Source organism: Oryctolagus cuniculus, chromosome 9 (genome assembly GCF_964237555.1).
Source record: "Oryctolagus cuniculus chromosome 9, mOryCun1.1, whole genome shotgun sequence".
NCBI lineage: Eukaryota > Metazoa > Chordata > Mammalia > Lagomorpha > Leporidae > Oryctolagus > Oryctolagus cuniculus.
In genome coordinates this window covers 113961849-113984031 of record NC_091440.1, presented here as the reverse complement: position 1 = coordinate 113984031, position 22183 = coordinate 113961849, and the positions used below count along the sequence as shown (strand labels likewise).

Sequence of the window (22183 nt, the reverse complement as noted above, 5' to 3'; positions counted from 1 at the left end):
GTTATCCTTTAAAGCTTTCTTCTATTTGACGGTAGTGTAATTGGCTCTTAATTTTATATTGCATTGGTAGATTAAAAAGACAGCTTGCCCTTGAGAAATCTGAATGAGTAGGTTATAATGATAAGTTCTATGTTAGATATATCTTGCCACAACAAAATTTAGTTTAAGGAAAAAAAAAACACATAAAAGAATTAAGACCATGCTAATTATTGCCCTAAATGGGTCTGGTATCTCCTACTGACTAGTTAATAAACAGCTCCAAACCAAACTTGAACTAATGGCTTTGGCAGTGCTCTTGGTTTGGCATCTTTCGTAATCCTATGTTGAAGAATAACTATTATTATTATTTTTTACTTAAATAAAAACCCATATCTTCCTGAAAACTGTCATTTTGTAAAAATATTGCCAAAGGGCGGGCCCCTACTAAGAAATGTAAGACGTGCAATTCACACATCCTTGTGAAATGCAAGTGCCTGTGAACTCTGACAGGCAATAATTACTGGCAGGCAGAGTTGGCTGTCAGTTACTGGCATGATTTTAGTGGGGTAAAATGCTTCATGCCTGAGATTTCTTCTGTGTGGCCTCTAACTGATACCTTAAATTCCCCTATTAAACATTTGTTTTTTAGGTGGATGATTCCCAAGAGAGTGGGAAGTGGGAGCGGAGACAAAGAAGGAAAGGGGCATATGAAAATCTCCACATAACTCCAAAATCATACTTAATACATGCATTGTTTGTCATGCAGATTGCTGGAACTGAATGTCTTAGTTTTGTCTTTCTTTGCTTTGAAAACAATGTGGAAAAACCTTGAAAGACACTTGAGTTCTGCAACGTTGAATCGTAACAGTTTTGGTGAAAATTTGTTTTCTCCATAATCTTTACGGTAAGTGAAAATGCTTCAGTGGGAAACAGTTTATCTGCTTGCTTTCCTCCACAGGACTCACCTAGTAGATCTTTATGATGATTTTGAAAGTCAACACAGCAAGATTAGTTTTGCTCATGACTAGAACCCTCTTTTAATCTTTCCTGGGTCGCACTGGGTCCTGTGGCACATTCCAGAGCATGGGAAAACGGTGGCACAAGTTCACACTGATGGCTTCACATGCCACTGAAGAGTGCCATTCACACAGACTGCAGTACATGGTGACCCTCAATTCTACATTCTACTGCATCTCACCTCCTTTTTCCTTCCCTCCCAAGGTTGGCCCTTAACCTCCAAAACCATGAGCCAAAATAAATTATACTTCCTTCCTTCATAAGTAGCTTCTCTCAAGAATTTATGATGATGATAGAAGCTGACCACAATGTCACTTCTCATCTTCCTTCAACCATCCAATCCCTCTCTCCTGATCCTCACTTTAAGCTGATAATCTTACTTCCTATGTCATCAATAAAATACAAGTCATCAGAAGAGAATCTCCACACACTTCCACTATCATGTCCATTATCTTACTGCATCTGTACACAACTACCCTTCTGTGTTAGTCAGTTTTGTGTCATTGTAACAGAATATGTGGTGCTGGACAATCTGTGATTCTGGCAGTTGGAGAGGGAAAATAATACAGTGCCAGTACCTGGTGAAGTATCTGGCTGCATCACAACATGCCAGATGTCAGGTTGTGGATATGGGGAAGAGCTGGTGGCTCATGCAGAAGATATCCCATGGCAAGAGAAGAAATAAGAGACTTGGGAGGGACCAGACCCACTTTCCCATAACCACCTGCTCCTTTTGGAATTAACCTACTCTTCAAGACCAGCATTGACTGGATTAAGATGGCAGAGTAGGAAGGGAGCTTGCTGCTCAAGTCTAGAAGATAATTTGAAAAAAGTGGAAAGAGTACAGTCTCAGGGAAGAGTTAGGGAGAAGAGAGCAGAGGAAACTCTACATAAATTGAAGGAACAGGCCGGCGCCGCGGCTCACCAGGCTAATCCTCCGCCTTGCGGCGCCGGCACACCAGGTTCTAGTCCCAATTGGGGCGCCGGATTCTGTCCAGGTTGCCCCTCTTCCAGTACAGCTCTCTGCTGTGGCCAGGGAGTGCAGTGGAGGATGGCCCAAGTGCTTGGGCCCTGCACCCCATGGGAGACCAGGAAAAGCACCTGGCTCCTGGATTCGGATCAGTGCGGTGCACCGGCCACAGCGCGCCGGCCGCGGCAGCCATTGGAGGGTGAACCAATGGCAAAGGAAGACCTTTCTCTCTGTCTCTCTCTCTCACTGTCCACTCTGCCTGTCAAAAAATAAATAAATAAATAAAAAATAAAAAAGAAGTAATCAGAAGAAAATGTATGAACTAATAAAATCTATACATGACATGAAAGAAAATTTCTCCCATGAAATTAAGATCTTAAAGAAAAAAGAGAAATCAAAATGAAATCTTAGAAATGAAGAATTCAACAGAACAAAATAAAAATACAGTGGAAGAGCTGGCTCAGTGGCTCGCTTGGTTAATCCTCCGCCTGCGGCACTGGCATTCCATATGAGTGCCGGTTCTAGTCCCTGTTGCTCCTCTTCCAGTCCTGCTCTCTGCTGTGGCCCAGGAAGGCAGTGGAGGATGGCCCAAGTGCTTGGGCCCCTGCAACAGCATGGGAGACTGGGAAGAGGCACCTGGCTCCTGGCTTTGGATTGGAGCAGCTCCGGCCATAGTGGCCATTTGGTTAGTGAGCCAGTGGAAGGAGGACCTTTTATTCTCTCTCTCTCTCACTGTCTAAAACTCTACCTGTCAAATAAATTAAAAAATAAAAAGAAAAATACAGTGGAGAACCTTAACAACAGAATTGGTGAAGCTGAAAAAAGAATATAGGACTTAGAAGACAAAACACAGGAAATCATACAATCAGACCAAATACAAGAAGAAACTAGAAAACTGAAAAACACTGTTGGGAATCCATAGGATACTATCAAATGACCCAACCTATGGGTTCTAGGAGTTCCTGAAGGCTTGGAAAGAGAGAAAGGATCAGAAGGCCTTTTTAGTGAAATAATAACAGAAAATTCCCCCAACTTGGAAAAAGAAAGTGACATACAAGTACAGGAAACACATAGAAATCCTAATAGACATGACTAGAAAAGATCTTCACCATGACACATTGTAATCAAACTTGACACAGTAAAACATAAAGAAAAGATTCTAAAATGTGCATGAGAGAAACCCAAATTACTTTCAGAGGATCTCCAATTAGACTCACAGAGACTTCTCATTAGAAACCCTACAGGCTAGGAGAGGATGGTGAGATATAGTCCAAGTCTTAAGAGAAAAAAAAAAAAAAAACTCAACCCAGAATACTATACCCTACGAAGCTCTCATTTATGGATGAAGGTGAAATAAAGACCTCCCATAACAAACAGAAATTGAATTTGTCACCACCTGTCCAGCCCTGTAGAAGATGCTTAAGGATGTGCTACACACAGAAACAGGGTCATCACTATGGAAGAAGGTAAAGGAAGGAAAGTGCCCAGTAAAAGTACAAAGGAAATCCAAAGCAAAAAATAGGAATAGTTATGGGACAATGGCAGGGTAAATTTGTTACTTATCAATTGTCACCTCGAATGTAAATAACCTTGGGGCCAGTGCTGTGGCACAGTGGGTTAATGCCCTGGCCTGAAGCGCTGGCCTGAAACACCAGCATCCCATATGGGCACCAGTTCTAGTCCCAGCAGCTCCTCTTCCAATCCAGCTCTCTGCTGTGGCCTGGGAAAGCAGTAGAGGTTGGCCCATGTCCTTGGGTCCCTGCACTTGTGTGGGAGACCCAGAGGAAGCTCCTGGCTCCTGGCTTCGGATCAGCACAGCTCCAGCCATTGTGGCCATCTGGGGAATGAACCAGCAGACAGAAGACCTCTCTCTCTCTGCCTCTCCTCTCTCTGTGTAACTCTGACTTTCAAATAAATAAATAAATCTTTAAAAAAAAAGTAAATTACCTTAACTCTCAATTTAAAAGACACAGACTGGCTGAATGGGTTAAAAAACAAAACCCATCTATTTGCTGCCTACAAGAAAGACACATCACAAAGATGCATGCAGACTTAAAGTGAAAGGATAGAAAAAGATATTCCATGTAAACAGAAACTGAAAAAGAGCTGGTTTAGACATCTAGATATCAGACAAAATAGATTTTACACAAAAACTGTTAAAAAAGACAAAGAAGGACACTATGTAATAATTAAGGGGTCAATTCAACAGGAAGATGTGACTATATAAATGTACATGCACCTAATTACAAGACACCTGCCTATTTAAAAGAAATGTTATGGGATCTAAAGGTAGACATAGACTCCAATACAATAGTAATGGGAGATTTCAATACCCCACGTTCAGTAATGGACAGATCAATCAGACAGAAAATCAAAAAGGAAACAGCAGAGTTCATCAACACTATAGACCAAATGGACCTAACAGATATCTACGAAACTTTTCATCCTACAGTTGCAGAATAGATGTTCTTCTCACCTGTCCATGGAACCTTCTCTAGAATTGACCACATGCTAGGCCATAAAACAAGTCTAAGCCAATTCAAAAAAAATCGAAATCATACCATCCATCTTCTCAGACCACAATGCAATGAAGCAGGAACTCATCAACTCAGGAATCTCTATAATATATGCAAATCCATGGAGAATAAACAACATGTTCATGAATGAACAGTAGGTCATAGAAGAAATCAAAAAAAGAAATAAAAAAATTCTGGAAACAAATGAAGACAACACAACATATCAAAACTTATGGGATATAGCAAAAGTAGTGTTAAAAGAAAAGTTTATAGCAATTGGTGCCTACATCAAGAAATTGGAAAGGCACCAAATAAATGAGCTAACAATGCATCTCAAAGAACTAGAAAAACAGCAGCAAACCAAACCCAAAACCAGTAGGAGAAAAGAAATACTTAACATTAGAGAAAAATCAACAAAAATTAAACAAAGAAAAAAACAATACAAAAGATCAGCAAAACAAAGAACTGTTTTTTTGAAAAAATAAACAAAATTGCCACACCATTAGCCCAACTAACCAAAAATAAATAAATAAATAAATAAATACATACATACATACATAAATGGAGAGAAGAGCCAAATCAATAAAATTGTAGATGAAAAAGGAAATGTAACAATAAACACCACAGAAATAAAGAGAATCATCAGAAATTATTACAAAGAGCTTTATACCAAAAACTGGAAACCTGGAAGAAATGGATAGATTCATGGACACAGACAACCTACCTAAATTGAGCCATGAAGACGTAGAAAACATAAACAGACCCATTACCAAGACAGAAATTGAATCAGTAAAAAATACTCTTCCAAAAAAGAAAAGCCCAGGGCAAAATGGCTTCACTGCTGAATTCTACCAGACATTTAAAAAAGAACTTATTCTACTTATTCTTGTTATTCAAAACAATTGAAAGGGAGGGAATCCTCCAAAATTCTTTCTATGAAGCCAGCATCACCTTAATTCCTAAACCTGAAAAATATGCAACAGAGAAAGAGAACTACAGACCAATTTCCCTGATGAACATAGACACAAAAACCCTCAACAAAATTCTGGCCAATTGAATCCAACAACACATCAGAAAGATCATTAACTCGGACCATGTGAGATTTATCCCTGGTATGCAAGGATGGCTCAATATTAGCAAATCAATCAATGTGATACATCACATTAACAAACTGAAGAAAAAAACATATAATTATCTCAATAGATGCAGAGAAGACATTTGATAAAATACAATACTCTTATTTCAGGCATGGAAAGCCAAGACACTCTGTCAAAAAAAAAAAAAAATGACCTAAATGAAAGATCTCCGCAAGTGAGATCCCAGTAGAAAGAATAAGTCATCAAAGAAGGAGGTACCTTCGTCTGAAGGGAGGAAAGAACTTCTACTTTGACTACGACCTTGTCTAAATATGATCAGAGTCAGTGAACTCAAAAGGCTTCCATAGCCTTGGCAACTCCTGACAAGAGCCTAGGGTGATTACTGATGCCATAAACAAGAGTGTCAATTTGTTAAGTCAACAACTGGAGTCACTGTGCACTTACTCCTCATGTAGGATCTCTGTCCTTAATGTGCTGTACATTGTGATCTAATGCTATAACTAGTACTCAAACAGTATTTTACACTTTATGTTCTGTGTGGGTGCAAACTGTTGAAATCTTTACTTAATATATGCTAAACTGATCTTCTGTATATAGAGAATTGAAAATGAATCTTGATATGAATGGAAGGGGAGAGGGAGCGGGAAAGGGGAGGGTTGAGGGTGGGAGGGAAGTTATGGGGGGAAGCCATTGTAATCCATAAGCTGTACTTTGGAAATTTATATTCATTAAATAAAAGTTAAAAAAAATACAATACTCTTTCAAGATGAAAACTCTAGGCAAAGTAGGAATGGAAGAAACATTCCTCAATACAATCAAGGAAATTTATGACAAACCCAACCCATGGCCAGCATTCTATTGACTGGGGAAAAGCTGGAAGCATTCCCTCTGAGATCAGGAACCAGACAAGGATGCCCACTCTCACCATTGTATGCAATATAGTCCTGGGAGTTTTAGCTAGAGCCATTAGACAAGAAAAAGAAATCAAAGGGATTCAAATTGGGAACAAGGATGTCAAACTATTGCTATTTTCAGATTACATGATTCTATATATAGGGGATCCAAAAGACTCCATCAAGAGACTATTGGACTCATAGAAGAGTTTGGTAAAGTAGCAGGATATAAAGTCAATACACAAACATCAAAAGTCTTTGTATACACAGATAATGCCACAGCTAAAAAAGAACTTCTAAGATTAATCCCACTGACAATAGCTACAAAAAAATAATGAAATACCTTGGGATAAATTTAACCAAGGACGTCAAAGATCTTTACAATGAGAATTACAAAACATTAAAGAAAGAAATAGAAGAAGACACAAAAAATAGAAAATCTTCCATTTCATGGATTGGAAGAATCAATATCATCAAAATATCCATTCTTCTGAAAGCAATCTACAGATTCAATGCACTACTAATCAAAATACCAAAGACATTCTTATCAGATCTAAAAAAATAATGCTGAAATTCATATGGAAACACAGGAAACATTGAATAGCTGAAACAATCTTATACAACAAAAACAAAGCTGGAGGCATCACAATACCAGATTTCAAGACATACTACAAGGCAGTTATAATCAAAGCAGCATGGTACTGGTACACAAAACAGATGGATAGATCAATGGAACACAATAGAAATGCCAGAAATCAATCAATCAACCAACTTATGTTTGACCAGGGAGCTAAAACCAATCCCTGGAGCAAGGACAGTCTCTTCAACAAATGGTGCTGGGAAAACTGGATTTCCACATGCAGGAGTATAAAGCAGGACCCCTACTTTACATCTTACAGGAAAATCCATTCAAAATGGATTAAAGACCTAAATCTATGAGCTGATACTATCAAATTACTAAAGAACATTGGAGAAACCCTGCAAGACAATGGCACAGGCAAAGCATTCTTGGAAAAGACCCCAGAGGCACAGGCAACCAAAGCCAAAATCAACAAATGGGATTAAATCAAATTTAGAATCTTCTGTACTGCAAAAGAAACAGTCAGGAAAGTGAAGAGGCAACCAACAGAATGGGAGAAATTATTTGCAAACTATGCAACTGATAAAGGATTAATAACCAGAATATATAAAGAGATCAAAAAACTCAACAACAAAAAGCAAACAACCCAGTTAAGAAATGGGCAAAGGACTTAAACAGACATTATTCAAAGCAGAAATCCAAATGGCCAATAGACACATGAAAAAATGCTCAGAATCATTAGCTGTCAGGGAAAAGCAAATCAAAACCACAATGAAGTTTCATCTCACCCAAGTTATAACGGCTTTCATACAGAAATCAACAAACACTGGCAATGATGTGGGGAAAAAGGTACCCTAATCCACTGTTGGTGGGAATGTAAACTGGTAAAATCACTATGGAAATCAGTTTGGAGATACCTCAGAAATCTGAATATAGACCTACCATATGACCCAGCCATCTCACTCCCAGGAATTTACCCAAAGGAAATGAAATCAGCAAATAAAAGTGTTGTCTGCACCCCCCATGTTTATTGCAGCTCAATTCACAGTAGCTAAGACATGGAATCAACCTAAATGCCTATCAACTGAAGACTGTATAAAGAAATTATGGGATATGTACACTATGGAATACTACACAGCAGTTTTAAAAAAATTAAATCCAGTCATTTGCAGCAAAATTGATGAATCTGGAAAACATCATACTTAGTGAAATAAGCCAGTCCCAAAGGGACAAATAACCATATGGTCTCCCTGATCTATGATAACTAATAGAGCAACTAAAAGTAATCTGTAGAAGTGAAATTGACACTTTGAGAAACAATGACTTGAACAGCCCTTGTCTTACTGTCAAGGAAGGTTTTTTTTTTTTCCTTAATGGAGAATGGGACTGGGAATGGGAGAGGGAGGAGGAGGTGGAGTGGGAGTAGGTGGGAGGACAGATACGATGGAAAGAATCACTATATTCCTAAAGTTGTGCTTATAAAATTTATACTCATTAAATAAACATGTGGGGTAAAAAAAAGAAAAAAATTTTGAAAGACCAACATTAATTCCTTCACAACAGCAGTCATAACCCAACTGCCTCACAGTAAGTGTGGTCTCCTAAAGCCCCCACCACCTTTCAACACTTACATTGTGGGACAAGCTTCCAACACATTCGCTTTCTGGAGCAAATCATATCAAACCCACAGTACCTACCTTCCTTTTTTTTTTTTTTTTTTTTTTTTTTTACAGGCAGAGTGGACAGTGAGAGAGAGAGAGACAGAGAGAAAGGTCTTCCTTTGCCATTGGTTCACCCTCCAATGGCCGCCGCTGCAGCCGGCGCGCTGCAGCTGGCACACCGCGCTGATCCGGTGGCAGGAGCCAGGAGCCAGGTGCTTTTCCTGGTCTCCCATGGGGTGCAGGGCCCAAGCACCTGGGCCATCCTCCACTGCACTCCCTGGCCACAGCAGAGAGCTGGCCTGGAAGAGGGGCAACTGGGACAGAATCCGGCGCCCCGACCAGGACTAGAACCCGGTGTGCCGGCGCCGCTAGGCGGAGGATTAGCCTAGTGAGCCGCGGCGCCGGCCTCCTACCTTCCTTTTTACAGTGGATAAAATACCTGTGTTAAGACTAAGGTCCAAACTTGAACGCTAGATCTCATCTTTAAGGACCACACCAGCAATTATCTCTCCCTCTTACATATCATGACATTTTTCTTTACTGCATAATCCTAGCAATATAAAACCCATTTTAATACATTTCTCACACTAAAAGACTTTTGCATATTTCCACCGTCCCCCTTAAGTTACTATTCCTTTCCATTACTCCTCTTGATATACAACTTCTCTAAAATTCATTCATGTTTGCTCTTTATTTCCTCTTTTCTCATTGTATGCTTAACTCACTCCAGTGCAATAAAACAACTCAGTCAGGGTCACCTTTAGAGAAATATCAACAGACTGCCACTTCTTCCTTCCTGAAATAGTTGAATCTCTTGTATTTGGGGAAATTTTATCCCTTTTTCTCCTCTTACCTCCCTGGCCTCTCCCTCTTGATCTTCTTTGTTGTGTTTCTTCATCTCTTTGATGTCTAAGCACTCCTTTTGGAAATTATTAGACCTCTTAGCTTTTCTTGCTTCATTCACTTTCTAAATATCACCCAAATGCAAGACTTTAAATGCCACCCACCTATTGATGGCTCTAGAAATTATTATCTTTGGTGATGCTCCTCAACTTCAAATTCACAGACAACTCCTCACATGACATTTACTTGGATGTCTGATCACTCCAAAATTCTAACACATTATTTTCCATATCTCAACCCTGCTCTTCCTTCAATATTCTTCATAATAGTATGTGTCATTAATCAGCTGAGCAAGTCAACAATCTTACCATCATCTCCTTCTCTCATATCCACATCCAATCTAACAACAAATTCTAGCTTGTTTTCAAAATACATCTAAAATCCAAATACTTCCCAATGCTTTTATTGTTACAACTACTACCATAGAAAAGCATGATCATCACATACCTTGATCATTACAGTGAATTCAGAACTGGTTAGTCTCTCTACGTCTAGCCTAGGTCCCTGCTATCATCCATTCTCACTTCTCCCATAGAGATAGAATTGAAGCTGTGTGCAACACTGCTCATCATTTACCAGATTCTTTTTCAGTAGCTTAGTTTTCACCATTAAAATGTGAGCAGCCCTATTTTATTAGGACTCCACCTAATAGCTGCATTGAACCTTAATTACCTCCTGCAAGGCCCTATCTCCAAGCATAGTTGCATAAGGAGTTAAGGCTTTGACATACAAACTGTGGAAGGACAAAACTCAGCCCATAGCAACCCTAAAACTAGTGTGTTTTCTGCAGTTTTCAGACCATTCTCTCTAAATGTCAGATTAATTCATTCTTTGGCTTGAAATCCTCCAATGCCTTCTCATTTTAACCCATAAAAACCAAAACCTTACAATGCCCTCCTTTGATCTGATTCCACCCTTCCCCATGACCCCTGCTAACTTCATCTAGTATCATTTTGCTTTTGCTCCTTTCACTCCAACTTTAAGGGATTCCTTGCTATTTTTTCACACATGCTTTCACCTCTGTACTTTCTGTTGTTTTGTTTCCTGTACTTAACTTCATTTTCCTCTGATATCCACATTACTGGTTGCTTTACTTCCTTAAAGTCTTGGTCAAATGTTACTTTATTAAAGGAACTTTCCATGACTACCCAACAGAAAAGTACAACCCCCTACTCCCAACTCTCTCTCTACTTCTTACTTGCTTTATTTACATTTATTCATACATTGTCTTTCTCTACAAATTAAAATATAAGCATTATAAGAGCATAACCTTTATTTTCCTCACTGGTTTATCCCCAGTATCTAAAACATGCCTGGGACAAAGTAGGTCTGAAATTTAGACACATTGTTTCCTTCATTAATAAATGAATATAGGAATGGGAAGGCAATAAAAGAGGCATTTAGAGACAGAAAGAAGTCAACAAGAGTTTTCTGCTGGAACCAGCATGTGATGCAGTATATTAAGCTGTCACCTGTGATGCCAGTATCCCATATGGATACCAGTTCATGTCCTGGCTGCTCTGCTTCCTATATAGGTACTTGCTAATGGGAAACCAGAGAAGATGGCCCAAGTCCTTCAGCTCCTGCACCCACGTGGGAGACCCAGATGGAGTTCCAGGCTCCTAGCTTCAGTGTGGCCCAGCCCTGGCCATTGCAGCCATTTGGGGAGTGAATCAGTGGATGAAAGATCTTTCTCTTGCTCTGTCTCACCCTCTCTCTGTAACCCTGCCTTTCAAATACATAAATATTAAAAAAAAAAAAAAAAAGGAGTTCTCTCCTAAGCATATGGCTTCGATTGGGTTGAAGAATTTGATAGAGAACAGAAGAGGTAGAACAGGAAACAAGATTAGTCCAATATTAAATATAATGGATTTGAGATTCCAGTAGGAATTGAAATATAGTCTGGGCCTGTAAAACGAATCTCATCTGGAGAAACATGTGGGTAACATCAATCTATCCATGACTGTATTTGAAGTCTTTGAAGCAGATGATCTCTCTCCAAGAAGAAGTGTCATAAGAGATCCATAAAAGACCTCCAAAAACTCCCATGGATTACTGATAATGGTATAAAATTAATTTTATTTCTTGTGTCAGAAAATATCTTTATGAGAGTATCACAGTTATCTTAAATCCAATTCTGTTTCTGCATCCTTGATAATTCTTTTATATCTTTTATATATATTATATAATATATATGACTTTTAGTTTTAAAAGTTAACAATTATTAACATTTTCCCATATTCACCTTATATGTAGACATTATATACATACAGATATATAATATTTCCTTGAAAACAAAGAGATTATTATCACAAAGTGAGTGATTCATGACAATGATCATAACATGGGGAAAGAAGGGTATATTGCCATGCACATGGTATGATTCAGTGAAGTAATTTTTTAAGATTTATTTATTTATTTGAAAGGCTGAGTAACAGAGAGAAAGAGGCAGAGAGAGAGAAACAGAGAGATAGAAGTCTTCCATCTGCTGATTCAATCCCCAGATGACCACAATGGTCGGAGCTGTGCCAATCCAAAGCCAGGAGCCAGGAGCTTCTTCTGGGTCTCCCATGAGGGTGGGCCATCTTCTACTGCTTTGCTAGGCCATAGCAGAGAGCTGGACCAGAAGTGGAGCAGCCAGGACTTGAACTGGCACCCATATGGGATGCCAGCACTGCCGACGGTGGCTTTAGCTGCTATGCCACAGTGCTGGCCCCCATTAAGTAATATGTTATAACTATATACTAAATGATGTGACATCCATAGATAATTCTCTTAAAAAACAATATCTTGGTAAATTGATATCAGTCCATCAAATTTTATTTCACTTTTTTGCTTGTTTGTATTTTTAGTCCATCAACTTTTGTGACAGCTACAAAACAAAAAAGAAAGTTGTAGTTCATGGAAGGGAAAGAGTTTCACACATCAGGTTCATTGTATACTAGCAGCCCATTTCCCAGAGATGAACTTTCTATTTTCTAAGGTACTTGCAAGAAAAGGTGATTTTCCTTCAATTGCTTCCATAAAGCATGAGATCTCCCAGTGAAAGAACAGTTTTCCAACTTTATCTCCAAATGGACTTGCGTCTTCGGTCTTTGGAAGAAGCTGGGTGTCATGATCTGTTTAGTAAACCCACAGAATTGTGTACCACATTTTTGTGATCTTTTGGCCGAACACCATCCATTGCACTTGTGGTATCATTGCCTCTCCCATTTCTTTTACTTAACTGCCTTGCTCCACCCTCCCAGTATGGAATTCTGGTGTAGCCGACACCACACCCTAGGTTCCAGGAATGAGTGTGTGGCTCAGAGCTGCACAGGGATAAAATTTTATCCTCCTGGCCACAGTGATTTATTTGGAGGTTGATGATACTGCCAAGGCTTGTGTCTACACTGCTTAGTGAATGGAGTTACATTTTCTGATAAGATATGAAACGTGGAGGATTCTGACTGGAGCAACAAGTGACCCATCTGCCTACAAACAGGCTTTGAATCAAGCTAACGAGAAGGCGGAATGAAGAGATGAACAGAGACTCAGAGACTTTGTGCTTTTTGCATTTTTGTCTCTAAAGATGTATTTACTTATTTTTTTATTTATTTACAGAAAGAGGAGGAGGGAGACAAAGAGAGAAGTCTTCCTTCTGCTGATTCACTCCCCAAATGACAGCAACAAGCAGGGGTTGTCCAGGCCAAAGCTGAGAGCCAGGAGATTCTTCCAGGTGTCCCACATGGGTGGCAGAGACTCAGAGACTTGGATCATCTTCTGCTGCTTTCCCAGGCACATTAGCTGGGAGCTGGATTGGAATGGAGCAGTGGGGACTCAAACCAGCATCTACATAGGATGCCTGCACTGTAGACTGTAGCTTAATCTGGTGAGCCACAGTGCCAGCCCCAGGTTTTAGTCTCTAGATCAAGACATGTGTGATGCTAGTTCCAGCTTGACATTTTTCATCTCTCCAAATGATTACTCTTTTTCTTCCCAAGGATTTTGAGTTCAGTTTCTACCATTTGCAAATCAATGAGTCGGTTAATGGACTGAAGAGGACATATGCAGATATTTAAACCCCAAAGTCTTAATGGTTAATGGATTAATGCTAATTGTTAGTGGACTGGGGTGGATGCTTGATCCAATCATGGCATCTGAAGGTGGAGCTTTGGGGAAGTAATTTGATCGGATTAGGCTGCTAGGGTGGGGCCCATGATCAGATCATGATGGCTTTATAAGGAGAGACTAGTGTGCTGCTTGTATCTCATTGCTTCCTGGCCCACCATGTGATGGATTCTCCATACACGCTCCACTTTTGCCAGACTAACGGGGTCACTGATCTTGAACTGTGAACTGTTAAGGTAACAAAAAAAGCTGAGTAATCCAGAGTCTAATACAGAAAAGATTGTCAGAGTTAATATACTCTTACAAAGAAAATTCCAGACCACATCTGCAGATAAGCTGTGGGATACAAAAGCCCTGCAGCATTTTATTATTCTATATGTGTAAGGGCTACCCATGTACTCTGAATCTGGCTCTCAGTTTCTAAAGGGTTAGGTTGAGGGAGGAAGTCCATTTTATTGTCTTCAGTTGCAATTGACTCTTCTAAATCTGCCCTAACTACTTGCCCAAACCTCATGATCCCAGGGAGTACAAAACCAGGATTCCCCTGGAGATTGCAAGATAATTTAAATAAGGTTGTCCAGCTTTATCCTATTCCTTAGAATAAGTTATAGCTATCGGCAATACAACTGCAATTTCAAGACCTGGGTTTATTTAAATAAACCTAATAAACTTGTCCCTGGGTCTCCTGTTCTCCAGCTTGGGGGTTTGATTAGTGTCATAATTAATTTATCAGTGATCTGAGGCCAGAAAGACTTTGATCTCAATGTTTTTCTCTTAGCCTCCTCCTGTTTAGGTAAAATATTAACAAAATATGTTGATTAATAAGCTTTTAATAATTCTATTTTTTTACACAAATGAATGGATAGCAGGTCAACTGAAATTTGACTGTAGCCACAAAGCAAATTACTGGAAGAAGTTACCTTGTTTGTTTTCTGTTTGTTTTTGTATGTGTGTCTTTTCTTTTTTGAAAAGAATAGGAGCTGGCATTGCCTACATAAACCTTATTCTTTTCATCCTCTGACAAGGATTCCCAAAGGAAGACCCTGTGGGACATTATCTGTCCCAGCAGGAAAATACACAAAAGCCCATTCTTGCTTTTGAAGTTTATCACTTTTAAAATATTGCTATTATGATGATAAGCCCTTTTGAGATAGACTTTTTTTTTTTCATGGATATTCTGATAGTGTTCAAGTCAGGAGCAAAACAAAGTCACCTTTGAATTTCCTTTTTTGTGAAGTGTACTTCACTGAAAGCTGAACATCTCATTAGCATGGAAAGAAGAGACCAGAGGCTCGCATTGTGGTGCACTGGGTTAAGCTGTTGCTTACAATATCAGCATCCCATACTGAAGACCTAGTTGATTCCTGGCTACTCTGCTTCCAATCCAGCTTCCTGTTAATGCACCTGGGAAAGCAGCAGAAGTTAGCCAAAGTACTTGGACCCCTGTCACCCATGTGGGAGACCAGGATGTTCTTGGCTCTTGGCTTCAGCCTGGCCCAGACCTGGCTGCTGTGGCCATTTGAGGAGTGAATAGGAAATGGAAGATTTCTCTATCCCTGTTGCTCTGGCTTTCAAATAAATAAATCTTTTAAAATAAAAGAGAAAGAAGAGACCCTTAAAAATTTAGTTCCAGGGTCTGATGCTCTGGGTGGAGTCCAGAGCTCTCACTAAGGAAGGCTGTCCACACTTTAAAATGTTGCGAAGCATGGTCTCAGTCTCACGGTATTTCTGGGGCTTTTAGCCCACTGAGAAAATGTTCACTCTATCTCTTAACCCTCAAGGCTGACTTGGAACTAAGTGATAAAAATGCTATCAGAGTGTGATGGGTCATTTTAAGTGTCAAGTTGACTAGATTAAGGAGTATCTAGAGAACTGGTAAAACATTAATACTGAGTATGTCTGTGAGGGCTTTCCAGCAGAGATTGGTGTGAACATTGGTCCAATGAGTAGGAGGAATCCAACCTCAATGTAAGCAGGCAGCATCCAATCGGCTGGGAGCCTGGATAGAACAGAAAAGAAGAGAAAAATATTTTCTGTCCCTATCTCTGTCTCTGTCTCTGTTTCTCTCTTTACTGGAACACTCTCCCTCCTGCCCTTAGACATCAGAACTCCAGGTTCCCCAACTGGATTCTTAAGTCTTCAGCCTCAGCCTCAGAATCACATTACTAGTTTCCCTGGTCCTGAGGCTTTTGGACTGGCATTAAGCCACATCACCGACTTCCCAAGATCTCCAGCTTATGCATGGCCTGTCCTACTCAGCCTTCACAATCATGAGTCAATTCCTCTAATAAATCCCCTTCTCTCTCACTTTCTCTCTCCCCTTCTCTCTCCCTTTCTCTCTCCCTCCTTCCTCCCTTCTATTCTGTTGGTTCTGTCTACAGAACTCTGATTTACACATAGAGCGCGCATTTCTTGTTGTTACTGGAATATAAATGAGATATTCCTAGCTTTTGCCTAGCAAGGGATATTCAGCAGAATCCAAGTAGTCCGTTGGCATGTTCAACAAACAGCTGTTGCACATTTACATGCGACAGGTTTTCCTTAGCCCTGTCCTCAAGGCAGATCATCTAGGATTGTGCTACTGACTGAATATTATTTACCATTATGAAGTCATTTTTTGTCTTCACTTTAGAGAAATATAGTTGTCCTTCTCTCATATACCCCAGATAAAACATTTTCACATAAGTTTTTAATGTCAGTAGCAAAGGATCTTTTTTTAAAAAAAATATTTATTTTATTTGAAAGGCAGAGTGACAGAGAGAGAGAGAGAGAGAGAGAGAGAGAGAGAGATCTATCTATCTGATGGTTCACTCCCCAAAAGGCTGCAATGGCCAGGGTTCAGCCAGGCCAAAGGAAGGAGCCAGGGATTCTATCCAGGTCTTCACTTGACTAGCAAGGGCCCCAAACACTGCTTTCCCAGCACATTAGCAATGAACTGGATTGGAAACAGAACAGCCAGGACTCAAACCAGAGCTACCATACAGGATTCTGGCTTCACAGGCAGCAGCTTAACCCCTGTGCCACAGTGCCATCCCTGTAGTAAAGAATCTTGAATAGACAATTCCCAGAGGAAAAATTGAACTAGTAAAAAAAAAAAAGTTTTAAACCACATGGGGAAAAATCTGCTTCATAACTAATAAAGAACTCAACTTTGAATTTCAGTAAAATATAACCCAATTTAGCCTACACAGAAGAAAGTCTAAACCCTTCCTAATTCCTTCAGAGTTCTTCAGAATCACTCATTGTAATTCTTTCCAACTCTTATCCAGTTCAGGCACGTGATTTCAGTATATGCATAGAACATCATACCACAAGTAATGTCTTTTTGCAAACCATGTGCCACAGACATGTAATGCATCCCTTCCTTAATTTCCACATGAAAAACAGACTTGACAAAAGGTTTATAGTGACAGCTCAATTGTGAGTCACTATTTTTACAGTCCTACCTCCTGGGACCAGTGTGGCACCAGTGTGGGACCAGTGTGGTTAAGCCAATGCTTGCTACCCCATCATATCATTATTGGAGTGCTGGTTATAGTCCCAGTTGCTCTGCTTATGATCCAGCTTCCTGCTAATGTGCCTGGGAAGGCAGCAGAGGATGGACCAGATACTCAGACCCCTGCTACCCATATAGGAGGCCTGGATGGAATTCCTGGCTCCTGGCTTCGGCCTGGCCCACACCTGACTATTGTAGCCATTTAGAGAGTAAACCAGTGGACAGAATATCTTTCTCTGTGTCTCTTCCCCTCTCTCTCTCTCTCTCTCTGTCACTCTTCCCTTCAAATAAAATAAATAAATAAATCTTTAAAAAAATAAAATCTTACCTCCTTTAAAAGCTGCCTGTCCCTCTATTTTCAGAATCTGCCTCTCCCAGAATCATTGCCACCACCACTAGCCTAATCTCCTTCCTACATCAAAACTCAATTTCTGGGGTTGGTGCTGCGGTGTAGCAGGTTAAGCTGCTGCCTACAGTGCCAGCATCTCATATGGGTGCCAGTTCAAGTTCTGGCTGATCCACTTCCAGTGTAGCTCCCTGCTAATGTGCCTGAGAAAGTAGAAGAAGATGGCCGAAGTCCTTGGGTCCCTGCACCTAGGTGGGAGACCCAGGAGAAGCTCCTGGCTTTGGCTTCAGATTAGCACAGCTCTGGCCATTGTAGCCATTTGGGGAGTGAACCAGCAAATGGAAAATTTTCTCTCTCTCTCTCTCTCTCTCCCTCTCTCTCTCTCTCTCCCTCTCTCTCTCTCTCCCTCCCTCCCTCCCATCTTCCCTCTCTCCTTCCCTTCCACTTCTTCTCTCTCTTTGTAACTCTGCCTTTCAAATAAATAACCTTTTTAAAAAATTTAAAAATAATAATAAAATAAAAAACTCAATTTCCCCATTTTATCCTGCAGTTTTCCACCCTCTATTTGACTCAAGGCATCCGGAGTCACTGCTATCTTCCCCTAAGTAATTCGTCTCTATTCTATATCCTTCCTTCACCTGGAAAACTAGAACTGGTCCAAATTTTAGAATTTTCTCTTGTTCTCCTATGGACTCCACAATTTTCTTTAAAAAGAGTAAAATCATTTAGGTATGTTTTCTTTTCATTTCACCTTTTGGTACCTACTTTTAAAAGGGAGGCTGCAGTGATTATTTTTGGTCTTTTTTTTTAAAGATTTATTTATCTACTTGAAAGTCAGAGTTAGTTACACGGAGAGAGAAGGAGAGGCAGAGAGAGAGAGAGAGGTCTTCCATCTGCTGGTTCACTCCCCAGATGGCTGCAAGGACTGGAGCTGCGCTGACCCAAAGCCAGGAGCCAGGAGCTTCTTCTGGATCTCCCACGTGGGTGCAGAGCTCAAGGACTTGGGCCATCTTCTACTGCTTTCCCAGGCCATAGCAAAGAGCTGGATCAGAAGTAGAGCATCCGGGACTTGAACCAGCATGCATATGGAATGCCAGCACTTCAAGCAGCGGTTTTACCCACTATGCCACAGTGCCATCCCCTATTTTTGGTCTTAAGTAACATTTTTTTTCTCCTTTATATTAAATTAACTACAATTTTCATAATAATAATAATAATAATATTCAGTACCAGCAAGGGCATAGTGAGCTTGTCATATTAACACATTGCTACAAGGAGTGCAATAGAGAGCAAAGTAAAAATAGCATTGAAGTCAAGATATTTTCAAGAATCCATACTTTTGAAACTAGTAATTCCACTTCTAGAAACTTATGCTAGAAATAACAATGGATGACTTGAGGTTTAAGTCTAAAGATTTTCCCTGTAGTGTTGTTTAAATAAAGTAAGAAGAGACTGATGATAATAGCAGGCATTGTTGTTGAATGTGTTAAGCTGCTGCTTGGGATGCCTGTATTCCACACTGGAGTGCCTGGGTTTGAATGCTGCCTCTGCTTCTGATTCCAATTCCTGCTAACGTATACCCTGGAGGCAACAGATTACGACTCAAGTGACTGGGTCCCTGCCACCCACATGAGAGCTCTTAAGAGAGTTCTAGGCTCCTGGCTCTGGCCTGACAGAGCCCTGGTTGTGGCAGGCATTTGAGAATTGAACCAGTGATTGGAAGATATTGATCCCTCTCTCTGTCATTTTGCCTTTCAAATAAAGAAACCTAAATTTAAAAAAAATTTAAAGACCAATGAGAAAAGAATAATTAATAATTCATGATCTATTTGTATAACATACTGCCATTAAGAGAGAGACATAGAGTAAGACAGCTTCCATCTGTTGTCTCATTCCCCCAATAACAACAGTGGCCAGAGCTGGGCCAGGATCAGAACTAGGAGCTGGGAATTCAGTCCAGGACTCCCATAGGGGTGGCAGGAGCCCAATCAATGGAGCAATCACCATTCCTCCCAGGACCTGCATTAACAAGAAGCTGAAATCAGGAGTCATTCATATCTGGGTATCAAACTCAGGCATTTTGATACAGGACATGGGGATCTTCACCAGCATCTTAGGTTAAATGCCCACCCCCAAAAAATCTTAAGCTATGCAAAAATAGGTTATTCCAATTTTAAGCTTCAAGTTCTCAAAAATAATAAATAGCTGATAACTAATTTATATTTGGACCACTCAAAGTTCTAGGCACAGTCCCTGCCATGTGATGGGCATGCATTAAACATTTCTTAAATGATGAACGAATGCATGAATGAACAAGGAAATTCTGGGTTTGTAAAATCAGAGTTTCCTTTCTTTTCCTCTGTTGCTTTATGATCTACGTGGTCTCTTCTCTTTGAGAACACAGAATTTAGATGCAAGATAAGATGGACACATATAACAATAGTGAGCAAATAAGACACTTAGCAAGTACTGAATTTTACTCAGTTTATGGGGAGGTAGAGCAGAGAAGTCATCAAAGTGTAAGTAAAAATTTGTAAATCCAGCCAGCGCTGCAGTTCACTTGGCTAATCCTCTGCCTGTGGCGCCAGCACCCAGATTTCTAGTCCCAGTTGGGGCACCGGTTCTATGCCGGTTGCTCCTCTTCCAGTCCAGCTCTCTGCTGTGGCCTGGGAGGGCAGTGGAGGATGGCCCAGGTGCTTGGGCCCTGCACCCGCATGGGAGACCGGGAAGAAGCACCCAGCTCCTGGCTTCGGATCGGCACACAGCGCCAGCCGTGGCAGCCATTAGGGGAGTGAACCAACGGAAGGAAGACCTTTCTCTGTCTCTCTCTCTCATTGTCTAACTCTGCCTGTCAAAAAAAAAAAAAAAAAGAATTCATAAATCTATTTCCATTGCGCGGATGAACAGAGTCAAGTACCTAATACCTTTCAGCAGGTATATAGTCTTCATAATCAGGGGAGAGCATGTTTTTCCAAAATTGTAGTATCTTCCACCCATGCTCTTAATCAAGCTCAAGCAGTTCAACATAGGCAAATAACACATAAAAAATCTGGACATACACCTGCAGGCCCATACAGACTCCTCTTTTAGTTTAGCTGTTAGTCTTAAAACCAAGCTTGCAGCAAAGCAAAATCCTTGCAAAGTTATCCGGTTAAATTTCTTCCAAAATTCACCAAAAAGATTTTGGCTGCCTTTATAAGGTGAGAACAAAACAAAAGATACTCTATTTCTAGTAATGTAGTGTGATCCAATGACGGGTCATAAGACATAACAATACATAAGATTTTTTGTCCCCACTCCACCCCTCCAAAGACCCAATTTTTGCTCCATTAATTTTGTACATTTCCAAAGTACAGCTTATGGATTATAATGGCTTTTCCAGCCCATAACTTCCCTCCCACCAGCAACCCTCCCAACTCCCGCTCCCTCTCCCCTTCCATTCACATCAAGATTCACTTTCAATTCTCTTTATATACAGAAGATCAGTTTAGTATGCATTAAGTAAAGATTTCAACAGTTTGCACCCACACAGAACATAAAGTGTAAAATACTGTTTGAGTACTAGTTATAGCATTAATTCACATTGAACAACATATTAAGGACAGAGATCCTACATGAGGAGTAAGTGCACAGTGACTCCTGTTGTTGACTTAACAAATTGACACTCTTGTTTATGGCATCAGTAATCTCCCTAGGCTCTTGTCATGAGTTGCCAAGACTCTAGAAGCCTTTTGAGTTCGCCAACTTCAATCTTATTTAGACAAGGTCATAGTCAAAGTGGAGGTTCACTCCTCCCTTCTGAGAAAGGTACCTCCTTTTTTTGATGGCCTGTTCTTTCAACTGGGATCTCACTTGCAGAGACCTTTCATTTAGGTTTTGCCTTTTTTTTTTTTTTTTTTTTTTTTTTTTGCCAGAGTGTCTTGGCTTTCCATGCCTGAAATACTCTCATGGGCTCTTCAACCAGATCCGAATGCCTTAAGGGCTGATTCTGAGGCCAGAATGCTATTTAGGACATCTACCATTCTATGAGTCTGCTGTGTATCCCACTTCCCATGTTGGATCGTTCTCTCCCTTTTTTACTCTATCAGTTAGTATTAGCAGACACTAGTCCTGTTTATGTGACCCCTTTGATTCTTAGACCTATCAGTATGATCAATTGTGACCTGAAATTGATCACTTGGACTAGTGAGATGGCATTGGTACATGCCACCTTGATGGGATTGTATTGGAATCCCCTGGCACATTTCTAACTCCACCATTTGGGGCAAGTCAGCTTGAGCATGTCCCAAAATTGTACATCTCCTCCCTCTCTTATTCCCACTCTTATATTTAACAGGGATCACTTTTCAGTTAAATTTCAACACCTAAGAATAATTGTGTGTTAATTACAGAGTTCAACCAATAGTATTAACTAGAACAAAAAAACACTAAAAGGGATAAAGTATTAAATTGTACATCAACAGGACAAAGGCTGATCAAGTCACTCTTTCTCATAGTGTCCCTTTCACTTCAACAGGTCCTTTTTGGTGCTTTGTTAGTTGTCACCGATCAGGGAGAACATATGAAATTTGTCCCTCTGGGACTGGCTTATTTCACTCAGCATGATGTTTTCCAG

At 40.2% G+C, this 22183-nt stretch overlaps 1 long non-coding RNA gene across 2 annotated transcripts in view; it reads right to left on the bottom strand.

Annotated features, from left to right (window-relative positions):
- The window catches only part of LOC138843877 (uncharacterized), a 310222-nt gene that overhangs the window by 235634 nt on the left and 52405 nt on the right, over positions 1-22183 (bottom strand). Inside the window, exon 1 of one of the 2 annotated variants that reach the window (XR_011379006.1) lies at positions 12608-12848. The exons of the other annotated variant lie outside the window; for it this stretch is intronic. This is a non-coding gene — a long non-coding RNA (uncharacterized lncRNA). Of the gene's footprint in view, positions 1-12607; positions 12849-22183 lie in introns of those variants that run through there. 2 annotated transcript variants of the gene reach the window in all.